The 11,326-nt window shown below is 43.8% G+C and overlaps 1 long non-coding RNA gene across 1 annotated transcript; it reads right to left on the reverse strand.

The window, feature by feature from the left end:
* Nucleotides 1–1,914: 1,914 nt before the first annotated feature.
* On the reverse strand, nucleotides 1,915–10,915 carry LOC107079062 (uncharacterized). The gene is made up of 4 exons (XR_001480054.2): nucleotides 9,406–10,915; nucleotides 3,465–3,585; nucleotides 3,006–3,108; nucleotides 1,915–2,041 (listed from the first exon to the last, which is right to left on the reverse strand). It is a non-coding gene; the product is annotated as an uncharacterized lncRNA (long non-coding RNA).
* Between the last annotated feature and the right edge of the window lie 411 nt (nucleotides 10,916–11,326).

Below are 11,326 nucleotides of genomic sequence, written 5' to 3' on the forward strand. Positions count from 1 at the left end.
CAGTGATCTAGGTACAGGAAAACGAGCAACAGGGCTGGATCTTTAAGAAGGCAGGATTTATCTCCTAGCCTCTTCAAATCACAGCCTAGCCCTAGTTTAAACTTCCTGTCTTCAAGGGGAACCTAGGATATTTGTCCTGTCCCAGAGAGATACGACTGAAGTTCTACCGTGCCAGGAGCTGTATAAGGAGTGGTGGTCGTTTCAGCCTCATCAGCTACCAGCTCCTTCCGGATGCCCGGGTCTTAGAAAATGATCAGGCAGCTGAAAACCTCTCTGTTTATAATGAACTCTTTAAAAAGGGATTATGTTTGCAAAGAGACTGATTTTTCTAAGAACTTGGAACAATGGAACAATTGTTCCAGAAGCAGAAGTCTTCTGCTTCTTGGTTCAGGGCGGGTGACACACTGTGGTTTTGAACTCCAGTGGTGGAAACCACAAGCACGAGCATATTCGTTTACCTGCCCGTCAACCTGTCGAGACTTGATTTTGAAACCTGGAGCCGAACTGACCCTGTCGGTTTCGATCTAGACCAGCTGAAACAACAGCCAATCCAGATCAGACAACCTTCCGCGAACGGCTCTCACTCTGACATTGTCACCCAACTCTGGCCCCAGACAGACAAGGCCACCTCACTCTTCTTTATTCCTGCCAGACCTGTATGAAGAAAAAGTGGAGGCAGCCTAATCTCTGTATGTCCTGGGAGTCTTGTGCTGTTCTAGTTACACCTGAGCCCAGACTGCTACTACCTCCAAACTCACAGCTGTGTCACGTAGCTACACTGTCTAAGCCCCTCTCAGCAATGACTCGTCTGCTTTTATAGGTACTCCTCCCTAACTACCGATCACCATGGCTACCAGACAGATCCACCTCAACAGCTGGCGCTTGTCCTGAACGCTGCACTAGAATGCCTTTAAATCGAACACTACAGGAGAAACGAATGACACCCCCGTGCTCCTGTGGAAGACCGAGATATTTCTATGTCAGTGTGAAAGGCGAATTAAATCTCCAATACGATTCCAACGAAACGTCATTCACAGCACTCCGACAGCAAACCCCCATCGCCTCTTCCTCCCAGTCCCACAATGTGTGATAATCCCTCGTGTGGGAAAAGAAAAATGAACTGCTCTCAAAGCATAATTTACATTGCTAGTCCACACACTGGGCAGGGCTGTTATAAAAGCTCTAGAGAGGTGACATTAATAACTGTTGCACAGTTGCCATTTTGTAAAGGCTGGTCCGCGTCATCGGGGTGACATCTTTTTCAGATGGAGGGTAGCTGTAATATGCACATCTGTCGTATTTTAGCGCCTGCTTTAGCTTCTCTCTCTTTTTTTTTTGCCATTTTCTAATATGGTTTAATATTCTAAAGTTCCTGGTGCTTTTGTCGATTTAAAACGTACTGCGTAGGCATCCAGTGGCTTTTTACCAGCAGAGTGGTGCATAAATATTTTAAGAAGTCAAGAAATCAACCATTTTGGAGAATGGTGCAGATGTCAGAAAGCACTGGAGATAGACAACACTGACCAAACCAACGGAGTAAGTAGGCTTTGCATTGATTGGTGCAGAAACATCTATTTCGTCTTTTAAATAAGAACATTATTTTGTGTGGGCGGCCTGTGATGTCCAAGTCGTTTTTGATGGGAATATGATGGTGAAAAATGGATCACTCGTGCATCCTGCTTCCCCTTTCATCCTACCCCCTGGATCTTACTTAATTTGCACCCCCATGGGCTGATAAAACTCATCTGTGCCTGCTTGGTGGGTAGAGAGACAATTGGTGCAACGGGGAAATCCCTCCCCTTTACACAAACCAGGGATACAACAAAACACAAACTAGCGTGCTCACACAAGCATAAAGATGGTCCCCCCTCTAGCTCTTGTGCGAGCAATTTAAAGTGAACCCAGGATTTAATCCCCTAATCCCAACCCCTGGAAGAGTGGATAGACAGGCTCGCAAACGGTGAAGGCTTAAGCATCTTACTTGTCGGCTGCAAATCCAGAATTTCAGCAATCTGCACACGGCATGGGCCACGAAGAGCGACTAAAAATAGAATGGAAACGCGATGGCTTAGCAGCACAAGAATCCTGAATGAGTTTCATGGCTGTGACAGGCAGTAGGGCCTTCAAGCGAGGGGGAGATCATGGCTACTGTGTCGGTATTGTGCACCCAAACATATATCACATGATTCAAAATACAAGAATTTGGTTTTCAACCTGAAATGGAGGCATGTGCCACACGAAGCACGCCGCTCTGGTCAACGTTTTGTTCCGTACAAATGACCTTCCGAGCGAACTGTCTGAACAGCGTCCTATTGCCGTTGAAAGGTCAGATGCCGGAGGAACGGACCTGTAGCATCCAGATCACGAAGAAAGTTGTTGTTTTTTTTCCCCCCTCTGTCAAAAGCCGTAGCGGTTTGGAGCAATCCAGTCTGAGACACCTGTCAGAGCTATCCAGGCCAAACGCTGCTAAAATATTCATGAGCCCCAGCACGCCAACACTGCTTCAGCAGAGAAGGAGCACAGGCAGGGATGGACTTAAACTGTGGGGAAACTGCTTTCAAAGAAGAAGCCCAACTATTATTACAGGGTCCAGAAAATTTCACTCCCCGTGTATGCATACAGTCAGATGTTAAAGCATTTTTATCACAGGAGCAAAACTTACAGTAATCTGCAAGCCCTTTCCATATTTTCACCTTTAAAAACACGGCCCTGTTCACCTTTTTTTATGCCTCTTATGAGGATGTTTTTTGTTTGTAATTTCGGATTGATTTATTCTTGTTTCACACAGGTAGGTAGGTTAGTTCCCCTTTTCAGCCCATAAAGGCCCATGGGGAGGAATGGGCCACCATTTTTCTCAACCATCCGACGCTGGCGGTGCAGGTGCTGTGGTCAGCATCATGCTCCAGCTGGCCTATTACCCCCCGGTACTCATTTGGAAAGCAGGCTGAGTGGACCTGGGAGCTGTCTGGAAGGAATTAGAGTAAACTACATCGCTTGCCCCCTACCTGGTTTGAACCCGGGACCTCCCGGTCAGGAGCTACACACCCTTGCTGTCTGAGCTACCACAGCTCCTGTTTGTTCTCACATAGGATCATTTATTGTGTTGGTCTGAGGAGAAAAACAAGAGACGGACTAAATAAATAACACAAAGCAAAAAGCCAAACCTCACACATGTAGAAATGTAACATTTTAACTCCGTCTGCCCCTCACTGGGAAACCACAGAGCCTGGAGACTAATCCTGTGGTATTTAAAGGCACACTAAGGAAGTGTTTATAGCACTGGCATGCAACTTGGACTTTCTTTGGAACATCAAACAGTTCCTGGCTCCAAGGCTTTCCAAACTGGATTTCTTCCTAATTGATGTGAATCTTTTTTGCTCCAGAAAAGAAACTGTGTCATCAAGGCACACAAAGTCTTCATCCAAAAGTTCTAGGAATCGAGGGAGAGCTCATGGCTCCTGTACCTTGCTTAGGAGAAGACGTTGCTACTCCTAATTTGCCACGCTGCCAGCTCCACCATGCCTCACAGGAGAGTTAGTGCTGATTGGAGGAGAGCCGCGGACCCTCTCTGACATCGCTGTCGTGCTGGAAAACCAAGAGTCGCCCCGTTGAGCATTCTTAACCCTATCCCAGCCATGTTCTGCCAATCCTGTTCGGTCAATCCCGGATCCAGCTGGCCAGTGACGTGGCCCTGAGACAGACTAGTGACAGATGGAGGGCTTTTGCAAGGTATGTCATCTGGGAGCTCTGAGGTCCCCTCTTTTGGGTGCTTTTACTCCAACGCCTACAAATGAAACCGCTCCCAAAGTGCCCCTATTTTAAGTTACAATAACATGTTTTCTTTCTGGTTGTGCGTCGTCAGTGGCCTTCTGGGGGAACAGTAAAACGTAGGTGGCTGAAAACAATAGTTGCCACTCAGAGTGATTCACTTCTACCAAGAGGGAAGACACAGAGAAGGCAGATGGCTGTTGAAGGATTTTTTACTGAAAAACTGCAAATAGGCACTGAAAACCTCAGTTACTTGTCTGCCCCCCCGGTGCAACACCAGTAGGAAAACAGCTCTTCTGATCTGGTGTGTGACTGCACTCCAGCAGGAGCAAGAACTGTTTAAAATGAACCCAACCTTTCCCTCTGAGCACCTCAGGACCACTTCAGATCCCTTCACGAGCAAGCAAGTATGAAACCCAGCACGTTTCCCTGTAATATTAGTATTTTTTCATCTATTTCTTTAGACATGCTTGGATTCATGCACCACGTTAACCGATGATTAGAGCTAAAAAGTAAAAGAAATTCTGGCCAGCTACAGAACTGGCTCTAGCCTGCTGAAACTGGGCCACAGGAACCTTAGAAGAGTGGGGCTAACCTCGGTCAGGGAGTCCAGTTCATCAAGCAACTGTTTATATTATTTTCCTTTGGTTAGTGGAGACAGAAATTTTTGTTTCTTTGCTATTTACAGTAAACGTTATGCGCGTGTGCATAGGGGTGTGAGAGTGTGTGTTTTACACACTAAATAACATCAAGATCCCAGTGTAACAACAGATCATTCAAACCAAAAATACAGAATAGGTGACTGTCAGCAAGGTTGGCCTTCGGCAAATTGTTTACTTCTCACCACTGTTGTTACCTTAACGAATAGTTTCTATAGAGCTGACTTCTAGTCTCACAATTCCAGAACTCTTTCACAGAAGACAGACGCTTTTTGACTGGCTTCCAAATCTAAACGAATTCATGTACAAAACGAACATGAAAGAAACACTGGAAATGACAATGCCGCACACAAAACATGAGATAAAAAAAGAAATGTTTCTTAGACATCTTTAAGTCTCCATCCTGAACTGTACCCTCATTCAATGAAGCAACAGAGGGCAACTTAACACTTGGTTTGACCTTGAGATTTGAGTCCAGCAAATAATAAAACAAACGTATCAATAATGGTGATTCTTTTCAATGATTTCAATGATCCATGTTTACAAATATTTCAGAGTATCCTGGCATTATGGTCTAATATTAGACTCTACATATACAGTATATGTACTGTGATTTACTTTTTATTCCTTTTCATCCTAATTGCATTGCCTGTCATACAGTGTGCTCAGCAATTCTCTGTTCCATTTGATGTGTAGTCAGTAGCTTAAATGGTAGACAACTATTTCAGCAAAGCAGGAGGACCTGAACTACTGTTGCTCCATAATGCTTAATTGATAACCTAACAGCCATGTTCTCTCAAGACTTCTGTGCCACCAGAACCTATTGGTTTTCCTGGATTGTAGAACCAATCGATCACATAGGAAAGGCCACAGATTACCTTAAAAGATATGAGACATTGGAAAATATAACATGTGAAAACAAACAAAACAAACATACACAGATTCATTGTCCTCTGGGTGTTTCACAACTCAAGAAAGCAGAACCATCTAAAGAGAGATTTCTTATTCTACTTTACTAGTATTAAGTCACAGTTATCAACCACAGACTTTTCCTTTTTAGATATATATATATGATAATTTCACTTGTCAAATAAGGGAAATAAGTCTCTTTTAAGAGCAAGCAGTCACTATGATATATAATAACCAGACCTAGTTTTTATTCAAATTCCCATAATCCATAATTATAACTGGTTCCCAGTGCTGGTCCTGGTGACCTGCCTGTTGGTTTTTGTACCAGCTGAGCCCTCAGTTACACAATCAAACCCTTCTTTGACATAATAATAACAAGATTACCTGGAACCTGGTTTATTCCCATGTTAGAACTTGAACAGTTGTGTTTTCTAAGTGAAATAAACTCCCAACCTTTTTCAATATTCAGCATTCAACTGAAGCAACTTCTTGGATCAATTATGACTTAAATGATCTAATTAAGCAGGTGTGTGGGTCACCAGGACGAGGATCGGGAAGCACTGGCTTATGTGACACATACTGTACACTGCATTGTGCTTTGGCCTGCACTGAACTCTGAGACTGAGCAAAAAGTACAGACTGCAGGTTGGCTAACTTCTCCTCTCACAGTACAGCCCTGTGACTCAGAAAAGGGAGGAAGGAAGGGAACTGGGATATTGCGAGCCAAGTTCCTCCATGCATCTCCCCGTGTACTCAAAAACAACATTCTTCCTGCCTTTGGGCGGGTTAGTAAGTAACAGCTGGCGTCGGTCAGGTGACCTGCTAGTGTGTTGTGCGTCTCTGGGCCTGGAAGCCTGTTTGACAAAGAACTGCGACGTGCCAGCGACTCACTTCTGCTTTCTGCAGGGACTGAAACTGTGCAGCTGAAAGTCGGTGTAGTCGGTGGGCGTGCTCTTGCACAACTCCAGAGGAACAGCACCCAGCCCTTGAATGGTATCATGAACATTTGCTTTTTAACAGAAGAGTTACAGGCCTGAAGCAAGTCATTAGAGCAACTGACTTGGGCTGTGATTGACATTTCTATCGTACAGCATCATCTTCACCATCATCTGCTACCCAGGGACCTCCTCCTGAGCATTTGTGGAAACAAATATAGTTCAGGGTAGGGAGTATTACAGTGCAATCATAATTTTGCGTATACCAGCAGAGATTCCTTCTGCTGGATCTGCACCATGTGATTGCGAAACCACCCAAGACACAACATGTCTTCCATTAAGTCCCCATGTCACTACTTTGTGAAAATGACTTACTAAGCAGTGCCAGAAGGTGTGTTTCATTGTCTCCATGTTGTGTGCACAAGGACAAGTGTGAGAGCTTTGTCAGAATTTCATTTGTCACCCAACCCATGACAGTGACTGGTTCGTGCATCATTCCGTGTCTTGTCTTTTTAAAGTCCAGATATACAGCTGCTGCCGTACCTGAATTGTGAATTGCAATGCATCTGGTACATTACAGAGTATGGACTGGTTTTGCTGGCCATCTTGATGAGTGTAGTTTTGTTCTCTATGTAACAGATGCCACTAACACCTCTGAATTGCTGCTGTGTTCCACGCAGCCAAGGATACAGACTGCAGGAGACCCATTCCCCTGTTCAGGCACCTTGTGCCTTGTGCATCCTGAACATTCTTAGGCCAGACTGTGAGGTCATAAGGCTGCTGAGACATGCATGACACTCAGACTGAACCACAAGGAGCAAATCTATTTATACACCGCACTGGATGTTACACATTAGGAATAATTTGATTTTGTTACTGAAGATGAGGCAGGAGGGAGGTTGATGGAGAGAAATGCTGATGCTTTACTACGTGATAGTCATCTAAAAAAACTTCTTCCATGGTAAACCACAGGAAATGTTTATAAGGACTTTTGTCTAGGTAAAATTATATGCAATCCATGCATTACCTCTGACGTCTGTGCTGAGGGCTAATGGTGTTTTCCTGATCAAAGTGTTTCAGAATGATCACCATAAGTGTTAAGATCACCTGTTGTTTGTGCAACTTCTCTTCAGAGCCAGTAGCAATGGCAAGGCATCCATCACCCGAGGGTCTGTGAAAAATGGTCTGGTGGCGCTCTCTAGTTCTACTATCAAACACAACAAAAAAGAGGCGTTCTTGTTTCGAATCTGCCTGTGTGGTCGTCTGACAGAGTTGGAGGTAGTTACAGTTGTACCACCAAACTTTACTGTCGCGCTCCATGAGCCAGGATATCCTTGCAATAAAAAAATAGATTGAACATGCTAAATAATCCCTTCCTGCTTTCAAACACATGTTATAGGGACTCTCCATGCAGACTTAACAAGGTAAAGAATTCCTTAATTTTGCGTTCAATCAAAATACTCAATAAACGAGTTCATGGTTTGGTTTTATAGGCAAGTGCAGTTAGTGATTATGTGCAAAACGGAAGGGGTATTGTGCAATTATAGTGGCTTGGTGTGATTGTGTGGGGAACAAACTCCTAGGGTCTGGTAAGCTCTGGGGATTCCTGTAGGAGTGGCGTATGAGGACTATGGGTGGGCTCAAGTCTTTTATGTAGTCTTACATTTATTTTTAAGGCACTGTTTATATGTAACGTTTGTGTGTTCTTTCGGAAGTCTCTGAGTGCGGGAATCCTAGGTGCTTGGATGCAAAACACATTTCCTGAGCAAGCAGACTGTAAAGTGTTATCAGAGTGTCAATAAGCTTGGAAAACCAACTGAAGATTGTGTGAAGAGTTTGTGAAAACTTGGCTTCACCCACTTGGCTGAGGGCCATCCTCCCAGTTATAGGACGGGGAGACCCGGATCCCCATGCCCAGAGAAAAGGGGACCAAGGGGTAGCTGCAAAGATGGAGGTGGGGTGGAGGAGGAATGCAAAATGAGTGAAGATGAGGAGAGAGTGACAGGTGGTATATATGGGAATTTGAGAAATTAAATCAGGATTAGTTATATGTTGTGGCAGCTGATCTTAATTAGATCATCTGGCTGCCCTCATCCCTCCCAAACCTTCATTCTGAACTCCATTAAAAATAAGATGGTGACAAGGCAGAATAGCTGCATTGGGATCTGGCCAGTAGCATAATGAAAGAATATAAAAGAATACCTGCTCACATTATACATCACACAGTCCTGTTACGGACCTTCCCTGGGCCTGCACATCCGTACCCAGGGCAAAGGCAAAGCAAAAAAAGAATCGGGTTCAGTACAGCGTCACGTTTTTAAAACAAACCAAACCAAACGGAGACGAAGGGGTTAATGGCGTAGTACGAGTTGCTCAAGGTATCTGTGTGGTAAAGACTTTCCAGCCTTGCCTCACGACAGACCCGGTCAAGGCAGCAGACCCTGGATAGGGGAAGCTGCCAGCAGAAATAGAAACGAGCTCAGTCTGATCCTGAGTCAGGCTCTTCGGGCTGTCGGGGCCCGGTCTCTGCTTTCTTCAGCCCCACCGGCTCTGTTCGCGGTGTCTTCAAAACACCGTACACGGCCGAAACTGCAACGGCACTATAAAGAGCCTTCTCTGAAATGCTACACACGAGCCCACGTGCATTTGATTATTAACCTCTCGGGATTTCATTTCCAGATGCAAGATGTCTTTTCACTTCTTGAAGAAAATGAATTGTTTTGCTTCGTGGAACTGATGAAAAACACATGCCGATACAAAGGTGAAATGCAGGGACATTGGGGGCTTTTTAAACTGATTAAGACGGTACAAGGGCTCCCACGATAATGCATTTATTCCTACATACAGTAGCTATAGATCTATCCATTAGCAGGGCCTTTGCACAGATATCCTCCGTCCCTGTTTAGGTATCTGGCAAAACGCACTGGGTCCTGTGTAGCAGAAGCTGCTGCAAAGGAACTGGCCTTCAAGGGGGTGTAAAGTTACTGGGACCCAGGTCAGTACAGTGAAGTGAGGGTTCCAGTATTTCCCTCTTGCGACTGAATACTGTGCCTTTTCGCCCAAAACAAGGCTTGGGGAGCTCTAACTAGCCACCCAAGTTACAAGATTCTAATAAATTCTTTAGAATAGATTACCGGTGGTTCTGCAGATCTTTGGAGCTCCGGAGGCAAGTTTCTGTTGCATTTCCAAGACTTCGGAAATCGCAGGCCCTCCTTCTCCGGTTCTCCCGTTCACACCACTCTGGTCTTGGAAAGGAAGGCGGAGGCCGTACGCCAGTACCAACCGCCAGAAACCTGGCCTCCTCCAGGTTCCTCATTCAAAGTCCCCGACGGCCGATTTGGCACCCGAGCCGTCCCAGTGCCAAGCTGAAGTTCGGTGCAGCCTGACTGGGTGAGCTGTCCTCATTTATGTTTGGTGGAGCACCTGAAAAACAGCCTTTTCAAAATCATCCATCTGCAACCCCTTTCCTAGAATGAAACCGAGGGCTTAATGTTAATGATTCTGAAATAATTTTTGCAGTGGGTGGTATGCTGGCTGTGATGACAAAACCGGGCAAGGAGACTTTTTTGGAGAAACCAAAATAAACATGTTTGCCGATATAGAGATAATAGGGGCTACAGTAAATATGTTTCAAAGCAATGTTTTTTCTTTGGTTCTGAAGAAACAAAACCTAGTGAAAACTACTGCAGTGGGGGATATCTGCTCTTAAGAGAGTAGATTTAGATACAGTGTATTTGATATGTAATATCATAATCTGCACCTGTGCGAAACACATAATGGAAAGAAAGAAATGACACCAGATTAAGAAGTGATTTTCAATGTGGTTTGACACTTCTGTATTTTATAACACGCCCTTCTATTTTTTTCCACATCATGCTCTGTGAGAAAATCTCTTTAACTAGTTATGATTGAGCATTCGGTATAAATTGCAATCTGTAATAAATAATACTCGCTGTTTATTATGGTCTGGCGGGTTTTGGTGTGCAGACAATTCCAGAGTTAAAATAAAACTCAGATTAAGATCAGAACCTTGACTCACCCTCACAATTTCTGTTTGCAATGAGCTTCCTCTCTACCCCTTACAGACGGTTACCACTGCATGGAATTTGTGATAATTTGTGAAATTGTTGGGCCAACATTTTGATTTTATCTGGGCAAAGAAAGAGACTGATGATTCCTAATGAGCCTGACAACAACAGATCTACAATCTACCCTTTCCTCATTATCAGAAGGGGGGTTATTTCTGACATAAACCAAGAAACCTGCACTTGCCAGAATCAGGGGTTAAGCCTGTTAGTTCGTGGAAGGTTCATCAGGCCCAGCAGAGGCAATCGAACAGGTAATTTACACCTCTGAAAACAACGAATCTGGCAAACTCTGATGCACAGACTGTTGTCATGGCGACGGGGACCTGACAGAATCGGCGCTGTCTTCTAGCCGTGAATATTTTTAACTTAAAAAAAAAACGCAGCTTGTTTAAAAATGGATTGAGTCTGAAAGGATTGCAATGCATTCCTGTCCGTTTATAAGAACGTTCCTCCACCTTCCTCGCATTTCTAAAGAATCACTGTCACCACTGCAGAGAAGAGAGAGAAGCTAGACTATGATGTTCTAATTATAGAACAGACTTTTTCTGATTTTTGCTGTTCTCTAAATCTATAGGATTGTATTTTAATATATATAATACTTATGAATTTTATTTGTATATATATAGTATATATAGAATTGTGCATACTATATCAACTATATGTACTGTACATGTGTACTTCATGTATATACTTCTTTTATACATGTATGAAGTATAAATCTTCTGGTTACACTTTTAAATGACCAGTTTATTCAACTGAGGAATGATTGTTTAGATAGAAGCTGGCTCTGTATCGCAGGAAGAAGTCCAATGTTTACTGCTTCTTAACAGCAGTAATATAGTGCTGGTGATAAATATTTAACGAGCACAGTCCCTTTTTGTCTTTGAACAGAGAAGATGGAAGGAAATTGATCAAAAAGTGCATTTAAATCGGAGATAAGTAGGCACCTTTTGACCCAAAGGTTTGT

This window comes from Lepisosteus oculatus, chromosome 19 (assembly GCF_040954835.1).
Source record: "Lepisosteus oculatus isolate fLepOcu1 chromosome 19, fLepOcu1.hap2, whole genome shotgun sequence".
NCBI classification, from domain to species: Eukaryota; Metazoa; Chordata; class Actinopteri; order Semionotiformes; family Lepisosteidae; genus Lepisosteus; species Lepisosteus oculatus.